The following is a 10,939-nucleotide window of genomic DNA, read 5'->3' on the forward strand; positions in this document are numbered from 1 at the left end:
GACATGATGGAAAAATTGGCCGTTCAAACGTTTATTGATGGTCTTCGTGATCATGAAATGCAGAGAACACTACGATTAGCTCGTCACAAGACGCTGGTTGATGTCCTATCCGCCGCCCTCGAATACGAGTCAGCTACGCAGGCCTCTGGCGGGTACAGTAAAGTTAGGACTGTAAAAGAGGAAGGAGATGAAGATAAACTTGACCAGCTCGTTAATATGATGAAAAGCATGACATACAAGAAAACGAAGACCATCAGATGCTGGAATTGTGGCGAAATAGGACACGTACGAAGCTCCTGTAAGCACCCTAGGTACGACGCAAATCAAGAAACTCACCATCAGGAAAACTAGAACGGGTCAGCCTTAGGGGGGCAGCTTCGACCCAAAACTTTTCCAAAGACCCTCTCATACTAATAGCTTCTTTGAAATGTCGTGAAGATAGTGTATATGTAGATGGAGACATAAATGGTAAAAAGCATACGTTGTTGGTGGATACCGGAGCGACCAGAACCATTATACGCCCGACAGTTATAAACAGCCGAAAGAAACTGTTACCAACGAGGTTACGACTTCGGACCGCTACAGGTGAAAATGCCAACATTCATGGAGAAATCCAGGTACAATTGGGAATTGGGGCAGAAAAGTTTGTCCATACTGTTATAGTTGCTGACATCGAAGAGGATGTTATATTAGGAATGGACGTAATGAATATGCATGGATTCCAATTGGATTTTAAGAATAAGGTAATCAAAGTTGGCAACGAGGAGGTATTTCTCCATCCACATAATGACAACACTGTGCAAGCAGCCATTACAGAAGATACAGTCGTGCCTGCGAGAAGCGAAACGATCATAGTAGCGCGACTACAGGGAATTGTAGACGAAGGGAGACCTGTTATGATGGAGCCTTGGAACCACGACGATGAGGTTGGCCGTGGAATCATAATTGGAAAGGAATTGGTGACTTCGGCTAAAGAAATTCCTGTGAGACTTATCAATGTCAACGACTACCCAGTGACCATAAAGAAAGAGACAAAAGTAGGAACTTGTGTACCTGTGACATCCATAATTCGTCAGGCGACAACATCTGATCATTCCAACGACAAATTCGACCAAATGGTTGCAGTTGCAGGACAGTCTCTAAATCAGATGGAGAAAAGGAAATTAAGGGAATTTCTTCGGCAGTATCGTGATATTTTCGTACCGAAAGGAGGAAAGACGGGAAGAACTACCGTTGTTAAGCATAAAATTGATACTGGTAATGCTAAGCCAATTCGTCAAACAGCTCGACGATTACCACAGGCGAAGAGAGAGGAAGCTGAAACGATTGTTCAGGAAATGAAGAAAGACGGGGTGATAGAACCTTCTACGAGTCCATGGGTCTCTCCGGTGGTCCTGGTTAAGAAGAAAGACGGAACGACGAGGTTCTGTGTGGATTACCGTTTGCTGAACAACGTTACCAAGAAAGATAGTTATCCTCTGCCTCGGATCGATGACACATTGGACACATTGGCTGGAAGTAAATTGTTTTCTACTTTAGACTTGAAGTCTGGATACTGGCAGGTAGAAATGGACCCAGTCGATAAAGAAAAGACAGCCTTCACCACAGGATCTGGATTGTGGCAATTCAACGTTATGCCATTTGGACTTTGTAATGCTCCTGCGACATTTGAGAGGCTTATGGAAAATGTGTTGAGAGGGTTATCTTGGAAAACATGCCTGGTTTATTTAGATGACATAATCGTCTTGGGGGAGACATTCGAAGATCATTTGAGGAATTTAGAAAACGTTTTTAATCGACTTAAAGCTGCCCAATTGATGCTAAACCCCAAGAAGTGCCAGCTATTTCAAGGTAAAGTCAATTATCTGGGTCATATAGTCAGTAAAGAAGGAGTGGCCGTGGATAAGGGAAAAATCGATTCCATTAAGGAATGGCCAAAACCAACTGACAAACATCAAGTGAGAAGTTTTCTTGGACTATGTACTTACTACCGGAGGTTTATTAAGAAGTTTGCAGATATCGCTAAGCCATTAACGCGACTTACAGAGGAAGCAAGAGAATACCGCTGGGATATAGACTGCCAAAATGCCTTTGAAACGTTGAAAAAGCATTTAATAACAGCACCAATTTTGGGGTATCCACTGCCAGAAGGAGAGTTCATCTTAGATACGGATGCAAGTAACGTGGGAATTGGAGGAGTGCTGTCTCAGATTCAAGGAGGACAGGAACGAGTCCTCGGATATTTTAGTAAAGTCCTTTCAAAACCTGAGCGGAATTATTGCGTCACGAGAAGAGAACTTCTGGCAGTAGTGAAATCAGTAGAGCACTTCTATCAATACCTCTATGGAAGGAAGTTTTTAATCCGAACCGACCATGCCGCCCTTAAGTGGTTGATGCAGTTTAAGAATCCAGAGGGTCAGATAGCCAGGTGGATCGAACGACTCCAAGAATACGATTTTAAGATTGAGCACCGAGCCGGAGTTAGCCACAGAAACGCTGATTCTCTTTCCAGAAGGCCATGCCCAGCAGAGTGTCCTCACTGCAACAAAACGGAATCCAAGGAAGCAGCAGTGCTAAGAACGACGATTGTCAACGACGACTGGACGCCTACTAAGATAAGGGAAGAACAAGAGAGAGATCCAGTTATACAGAAAATCCGAAAATGGAAAGAGGAAAACCGTCGACCACCTTGGCAGGAAATATCAAACCTATGCTCAGTAGTTAAGACGTATTGGGCCCAGTGGGACTCATTTATCATCGAAGATGGCTTGCTTAAACGAGTCCTGGAAAATGATGACGGTTCAGAGAAGAGAAGACAGTTGGTGATCCCAAAGAGCAGAATAGCCGAAGTACTTCGTCAGTTACACGACAGTCCATCGGGAGGGCATTTTGGTGTAAGGAAAACCCTTCAGCGAATTCGGGAACGGTTTTATTGGATGAACAGTTCCGACGACGTAAAAGACTGGTGTAAGAAATGTACTATTTGTGCTACGAGTAACGGGCCTCACCGGAAAAGGAGAGCTCCTATGAGACAATATAATGTTGGAAGCCCGTTTGAAAGAATAGCTTTGGACATTGCAGGGCCATTTCCAGAAAGTGAAAATGGGGGCAAGTACATGTTGGTAGTAATGGATTACTTCACTAAGTGGGTCGAGATTTACGCACTTCCAGACCAGAAGGCCGCCACCGTTGCAGATAAGTTGATCCAAGAATATATCAGCCGATTTGGAGTGCCTTTGGAGATCCATAGTGACCAAGGCAGGAACTTCGAAAGTGATCTATTCCAAGGAATATGTGATAGACTAGGCATGAAGAAAACAAGAACTACCGCGTATCATCCGCAATCGGATGGTATGGTAGAACGAATGAATAGGACAGTTGGCAAGTATTTGACAAAGATGGTGTCCGATCATCAGCGAGACTGGGACCAATACCTTCCGTTCTTCACAATGGCCTACAGATCTGCTGTTAACGAATCAACGGGCCAGACACCAGCCAGAGTCCTATTCGGACGCGAAATGCGACTACCTTGTGATCTAGAATTTGGGTGTCGACCTGGAGAAGATGTAGCAGGTGAAGATTATGTGATCGAATTACGAAGAAGAATGGACGATGTACATGAGTTGGTCCGTTCCCACCTTCAGATCGCTAGCGACCGAATGAAGAAACGGTACGATACACAAGCCGAAAAGGGTTGCTTTAAGAAGAACGACAAAGTATGGCTGTATAATCCCAAGAAGCGAAAAGGTTATTCTCCCAAATTGCAGCAGTTTTGGGAAGGTCCATACCTCATTATGGAGAAGATCAACGATGTCATCTACCGAATAAGCAAGATTCCGAAGGGAAAGCCGATGATAGTACACCATAACCGGCTGGCGTCTTTCGAAGGTGACCACGACGTAGATGAAGAAGTGGAAGTAAACCAAGTCCAAGACGTGTCTGACCTCACGTTTGAGGAATTCATGGGTGCCTATGGAGGTACCGGTAAAGCAAGACATGGTGTTACCACTGAAGAAAAGCAAGATCTACTCGCGCTCCCCGATGACTACTCGCTGGCCCTTACCATCCCGGCCAGTATCAAAGACGCACCAGGGTTGGCATCCGTCTTTCGAAGGAAGTTTGGTCGAGTTGCAGAACTTCAATGCCAAGTGCCAGCTCCCGGTAAAACCTTGAAACTCCAAGATGCATCACGTTACCTTTTCTACCTGGTAACAAAAGACACTGCCCGTGACCAACCTACCTACCGAGATGTATGGGAAGCCTTACTTCAATTGAGAGAGCACGTACTAGAGTCCGACGTGCAAAAGTTAGCCATGTCAAAGTTGGAGTGCCGCCAATTAGATTGGAGGGTTATCCGAAATATGGTGGAGGAGATCTTTAAAGACACCGAAGTCCAGGTGTTAGTCTGTTGCAATCCGCATAGTTACTGGTGCGGAGAGAAAACCGTCCCTTGTCATTTTTATACAACTGGAAGTTGTAAAAGAGGGTCCAGTTGCCGATACCAGCATACAGTTCCGGTTCCAGTCCCGACAAGGTTCCAGGAGGAACCATCTTTTAAGAGGGGGGCAATGTTACGATAAATATACTGGCCTAACTTTTATGACTAATTATTCTGTTTTATTGTAGAAATTTCGGTGGAAGTCTAGAACCAAAATTATGGTGAATGAGCCGGCTAAGCTTCTCGATCTTTCGATGCTGTTCTAGTATATCAGGATTTCGTATATAAATACAACATTTTTATATGGAGGGCGGTTAATACTCAAGACCCGCGCTCGCGAATTTGTACGTACGGATATAATAAATTATTGTAAGATAAGTTAATATAAATAAAGAAATAAATTAAATCCGTAAGTGTTATAAATATTGAACCTTTTAATAAATTCACAACAATATATATATATATATATATATATATATATATATATATTTATAAAAACAGTCCTCTGTTTTTACTGCCTTTTCTAATAGTTTTTTTTTTCGTTTCTAAATTACGTTTTTTTGACGCTACAGTCACACACTCAAGTACTTCAACTGCCATTTGACGTAGACTGATTGTAGCAACTGTGGTTGTAACGGTACGACTTTCTCTTTCTCGGTATTCAAGGTGGGGGCATCGCAGAGCTTTGACTTTAAGAGTGCAAGAAAAGGTCGGCACATACAACGATTTAATCATATAAAACGTATTTCAGCTCAAGTGTCACTTACAACGTTATGCTTTGGCACCCCGCAAATATTAACAACAAAATAAAAACAAAAAGTGACATTAAACAATCATATATACAGCATTATTAACATCGAGAAATTATCCTCTAATAAAACGACAATATATTATGAAAAATAGACATCCTACTTAAGTATATTATATTTGCAGCACCACACTTTGTTAGATAAAACCCTAAGTTGGTACGCTTATGTTTCAAAGAGCATTTGTAAAACAAATCAACTGTTGATGGAACTCGTCTTCTTGCATTTTGTAACATAACAGCCGACGAAGGAGAATAATGTTTTTCTTCATTTGGACTTTCACTTATTGAAGCATGATCTGCCAAAATGTAGCCGAAGAATTTCCTTATTGCTTTTGCATAATGAGGGTAATTTAATAGCAGACGAGATGTTGCATTTTACTTTTTATTTACCTTATAAATTACATAGTACGTTATTATGATATTAGTAATACGCAGTGCACAAATATCAACATTATTTATCGCTTTCTATGATGCAAGAAACATATATTTATAATTTTACGTTTTTTCTGGATCTTCTAGAATCTAATATATTTTATTTAATTTTTTTATTTATTTTGCTTCAACTACTTAGGGTTATTAGCATAACAAAATACAAAAAGTGATAAGGAAAAATACAACATTATAGATATAAATAAAATTACAGATAAGGTATACAAGATACTTAGCCCAGTTTGGTTAAAAAAAGGTCGAAAAAATTTTTCGCAGATATCTGAAGCTTTTAAGACATATGTGGGGGTTACTAGATGACGAATAGGTGAAAAAGTACTCGTATTTTTACCTTGCGTTTTTTTAAACAATAATTGAGGTCAAATTTTTTTTTTTTTTTTTATTTTTTTTTTATTTATTTACGCTGTAACTACAAGGGTTAGCAATCTAAAAAATATAATACAGGTAAAGTTAGAAAAAATTACAATAATTGATACAGTCCTGAGTCTTTGAGATAACTTATTGTGTTTTTAATGTTCATGTTTTTTCCTAAGGCTTCCTTTATATTATTTAGGATAGTGTGCTTCTTTCTTGCTGCTTCATATGTTTTGCACTGAGTTAGTATATGCTTCACGGAGAGTGTTACTTGACAATTTTCACACATTGGCGGTACAGTTCGCGTAAAGGGGTGTTTATGTGTAAAGTTACTGTATCCTAGTTGCAAACGTGTTATTCTCACTTGGTCGTATCTATTCGCTGTGGGTTGGAGCCACGGTTTCACTAATTGTTTGATTTCCTTGAGTTTATTTTGTGATGCACTCCACTTATTTTGCCACGCACTTAACACTTTATATTTTATTTCTGACTTGAAGTCATTTGAAGAAACCTCATTAATAAGAATGGAGTCCTGGCTGAAGGATGCTAAGCGGGCTAGTTCATCTGCTTCATTTCCTTGTATACCTGAATGTGATGGAACAAACATAAAGTCAACAGTGATCTTATTATTATTTAGAATCTCTATTTCTGATTGGATATATGAGGCAATTGGATTATTGGTATATAAACGTTTGATAGTGTGAAGTGAGCTTAGTGAATCGGTTATTATGAGAGACGGTGACTGTTTCGACTCTTTTATGTGGATAAGTGCTTGTAATATTGCAAATAACTCTGCAGTGTATGACGAAGTAATGGGATTGAATTTAAATTTTAAGGATGTATTGGGTGTGAGGATGGCTGCACCAAAACCATCTGAAGATTTGGATGCGTCAGTGTATATCTTATAGTGATTTTTATTCTATTAAGAATGATTGTTTGATCAGGTCTGTTATAGTCTCACTCTTTTTATATATACTAAGGTTAGTATTAATCTTGGGAATTGGTATTAACCAAGGAGGAGAAGTTAGGAAATTTGTTGGGAGAATTTCAGGAAATTCAAGATGTAGGTCATGAAAGTTTCTTCTAACTCTTTCGTAAAATGTTGGATCTAGTCTTGTTGTAGAGAGTGTCTTGAAATCGATCTGTGAACGTATTGGTATAAGTATGTTCTTTATTACTAGCTATTTTAGAAGCATATGAGAAAGAAAGGTATTTGCATCGTAAACTTAGAGATGGTTCTCCTGTTAAGCATTGTACTTTGTACATTGTACAACTTTCAACTGGTGTCGTTCGAAACGCACCTGTAGCTATTCATAGAGCTATGTTTTGAACAATTTCTAAGGTTTTCAATACTGATACTTTGCTTGATGAATAAACTATCGCACCATAGTCGAGTTTGGCATGATTTTTTAAGTTCTGTATGTTTTTTCCAGGAGAGCTTTTGGTCGAAAACCATACCTAAAAAATCTGATATTATTTGTGAAACTGAGGGTTTGATTATATAGCTTCAGATGCAAGACTATCTTTATTTTCCCGTTTTTTAAATTAAAATTGATAAATAATTTACGGAGATATTTGCAAAAAAGGAGTTTTTTGCACTAATTTATAAATTTTATTATTTTTTTTTATTAACAAAATAAAATGTTATTAATACATTTGAACATCGAGGAATTACCGTCTTTTGAAATTTGTGCCAAATTTCTCCCCGATCGGTCAAATAGTTTAAAAGTTATCTTACTTATTTATCCAGGACGCTAAATATTTAAACTATTGAACTTGCTCTATTAATGATGCTAGACACATTTAGCAAATTTCATAGGATTCTTTAAGACTTAAAATATCTCAGAAGTTAAATGCATATTGCGTTTTCATCAAAATTATTTACAAAATAAACGTTTGAAAAAGGGGTATTTTTTTTACTTATAAACAATTATTGTAATAACTTCTATATTTTTCAAGCTACAGACTTGTACGTACAACCATTGGATAGCTGGTAAAAAAACTCACATTTAAAAAAAACCTTCGATGACCAATAGGAACGAGATTAGGGACTATTTTTTAAAAAATCATATCTTCATTGTTTACAAACATTAAGAAGTAAAATTTGCACAAATTTTGAAAGAAAATCTAAACCTTATATTGAAACTTATAGCTATAAAATGTATCCAATATTTCGAAACTTACAGCCCTTCGAAACGAAGGTACTTTCGAAAGATCGACATAGGAAAGTGGAGGGGATAACTGTTTCAGCTCCGTGTTTTCTTCGAGATCGGAACTTCAAATTAAAACACGTAGGAAAAATTTACATTATCTCGGCTTCCATTGCAACTAGATGCCTCTTTTTTTAATCTGGGGTACCTCGGCGAAATATGAATAACTACATAGTTTTCACTTGCCGGGAAATATGGTAAACTTCGGAAAAATTGAGTCCGATTGAGTTGAAAAATTGATTGAAAAAGTTCATTATTCGTACAGAAGTTTATCATCATTTCTCCATTTTCGTTTTTAACATTTTCGTTATGTTTATGCTCAACTCGGGGTATTATTTGATTGCCTAATCTATAGTTAAAATCCCTCAATATTATCATTTTCTTTCTGACTTGATCTACTACTTGTGGCAACTAGTCATAAAACGTTTCCTTTTTTGTCTGAGACTTGCTCTTACAATCCTGTTTTCTTTTGCTACTCTACTGTAGATTAGTATGTATTTACCTAATTTTGATTGTCCCTTCCCTTTCCTTTTTGTTTCTTTTAGAGCGAAAATGTTTATTTGTTTCTTTTTCAGCACTTGCGTTATTTCTTGGTCCCTTGAGTTGAGCGACTTAATATTCCATGTAGTAATTCTCATCTGGGTTTTGGATATTTTTTGTTTGTCCTTTTTTCTTGCCGTAGTCATCTTCATATTATCAGTCCTGTTCCGAGGCTGTACATTTCTTTGAGTGGTATTTGTTTTTATGATTGGTAGGTTGCTTACCTTGCCAATCACCCTTCACATTTTATCCGGGTTTGTGACCGGCTGTGGTAAGCATAGTGGTGGTGTCTTGTTAACGCCGTACAATGGTTTGAAAGAAAATCTGGTACGCTAGTACAATATTAATTCTGGTTACGTTTGTATTGTAAGTGGATCCTTGCGGTCAATTATTCAAACCTGTAAGATTGGCAGAGTTGCGGCATATATCTAGGCAAGTGATACACTGAACCCAGAAGATTAGGTAATGACACATGTCTTATAATCTCATTATATTATTTCCCGGAGAGGGCCTAAAAAAAGAATACAGTGTGAGGATTATTGCCAAAGGTACAATTTCGTAGTATAAGTAATTGGAAAGTGCATGTTGAATAATAAATACCAAAAGAAAAATTCAGACAAGAAGCATACTTCGCACAAAAATATCAAGCAAGATGATATGACACACCATTGATGCGAAACAAAGAACAAGAAGAGAAAATTAGGTTAATTATAAATATACCATCCAAATACTAATTCTAGTTAATGAGATAATCTGAAAATTTCTGGTAAAGTTTAATATAATAAAAGAGAAAATTTCAACCCCCAAAATAATTTTAGATTAAATCAGGAGCGGCTGCTTGTTTAATTAATAACCTGGAGCACTTATTTCTATTAAGTAAACAAAAATAAAATTAATTAGAACACAACATTGTCTATATTACTTTTTCAACCACTGCTAGTCCTGCTATTCCACGAAAATGCTTTGACGTAAGTAAAATACGTTGAAGATCATGGATGCCCTTTTCATGTCTGCCGCAACTGTAATTAATTTACGCTCGAGATCTCAACAATGACAATGGGGAGGAGAAAATAATACAAGGGTTAATTTCTCAGGTCTGAAACGACCTAGAATGTTATTTTCTGGCAAAGGAGGGAGGTTTGGGAATTATCCTATATTTTCTCAGCCTTTTTCTAACGCTCTTTCTTAATCACGTAAATTTCGTGACGACTATTGTTGCCGGCAATTAAAGAAGACTAATAACGGGAAACATTTTGTAAAAGAACTAAATACACGGATGAGAACTTTTTTGACTTCATTACATTAAGCTAAAAATAAAAATAATACCTTCTTTATGAATTTTTTAAATTAAATTCTAAAAAATTTTAAATTGAAACTATTATACCAAAAATGTAAAACAATAGTAAATAATAATGAAATGTTTAAAAATGTAAGATTAACGCCTTCCTCAGGAATGGTAAAAATTCAATTACAATGTACGTAATATATATTGTTATGATATGTAAAATCGAGAAAAATATTGGTTTGTTTAAAAATATTTCAAAATTCAATAACATTAAAATAATTCAGATAAGTAGGATAATATCCAACAAACATTTCGAAGAAGGAGAGTTATTAATTTCTTGAATTACCTGTACTAAACAAAATGTAAGCTTTGCATAAATTATTTCTTTGTTATACTTGAGTGACCCGCATAATTTTAAGTGAAAACAAAAAGACAATTGAACGGGGTTTTCCAAAATACATTAATGCAGTGATTAGAGACAAATAGAAGAGATTTTAGAAAGAGGTTTTTGTTAGTTTTTAAGAATTATAGAAAATATTATTTGTAAATAAGTTTTAGGAAATTTTATAATTATAGGTAAAAATTTGTTTGTTATCGAAATGAAAAAATGGGGGAATTGTGACGAGTTTTGATTGGCGAAGATTGAAAAAGGTGGGATAAGTATGTAGGAAAAAGTTTAGCGAGATTGAGGAGAGAGAAAAGATAATCAGTTGATTTTCCAAGTCTGTAAGAGGAACAGGATTGTTCTCTGGTGGTTCCAAAGAAGTAGCAAGCAGTAGTGTTGAATGTTAGTGAGTTTTTGTGGAGTTAGTGTATCTGACAGAAGCTGAAGCAGCAAAATATTGTAAGTCATATTT

This window comes from Diabrotica undecimpunctata, chromosome 2 (genome assembly GCF_040954645.1).
Source record: "Diabrotica undecimpunctata isolate CICGRU chromosome 2, icDiaUnde3, whole genome shotgun sequence".
NCBI lineage: Eukaryota > Metazoa > Arthropoda > Insecta > Coleoptera > Chrysomelidae > Diabrotica > Diabrotica undecimpunctata.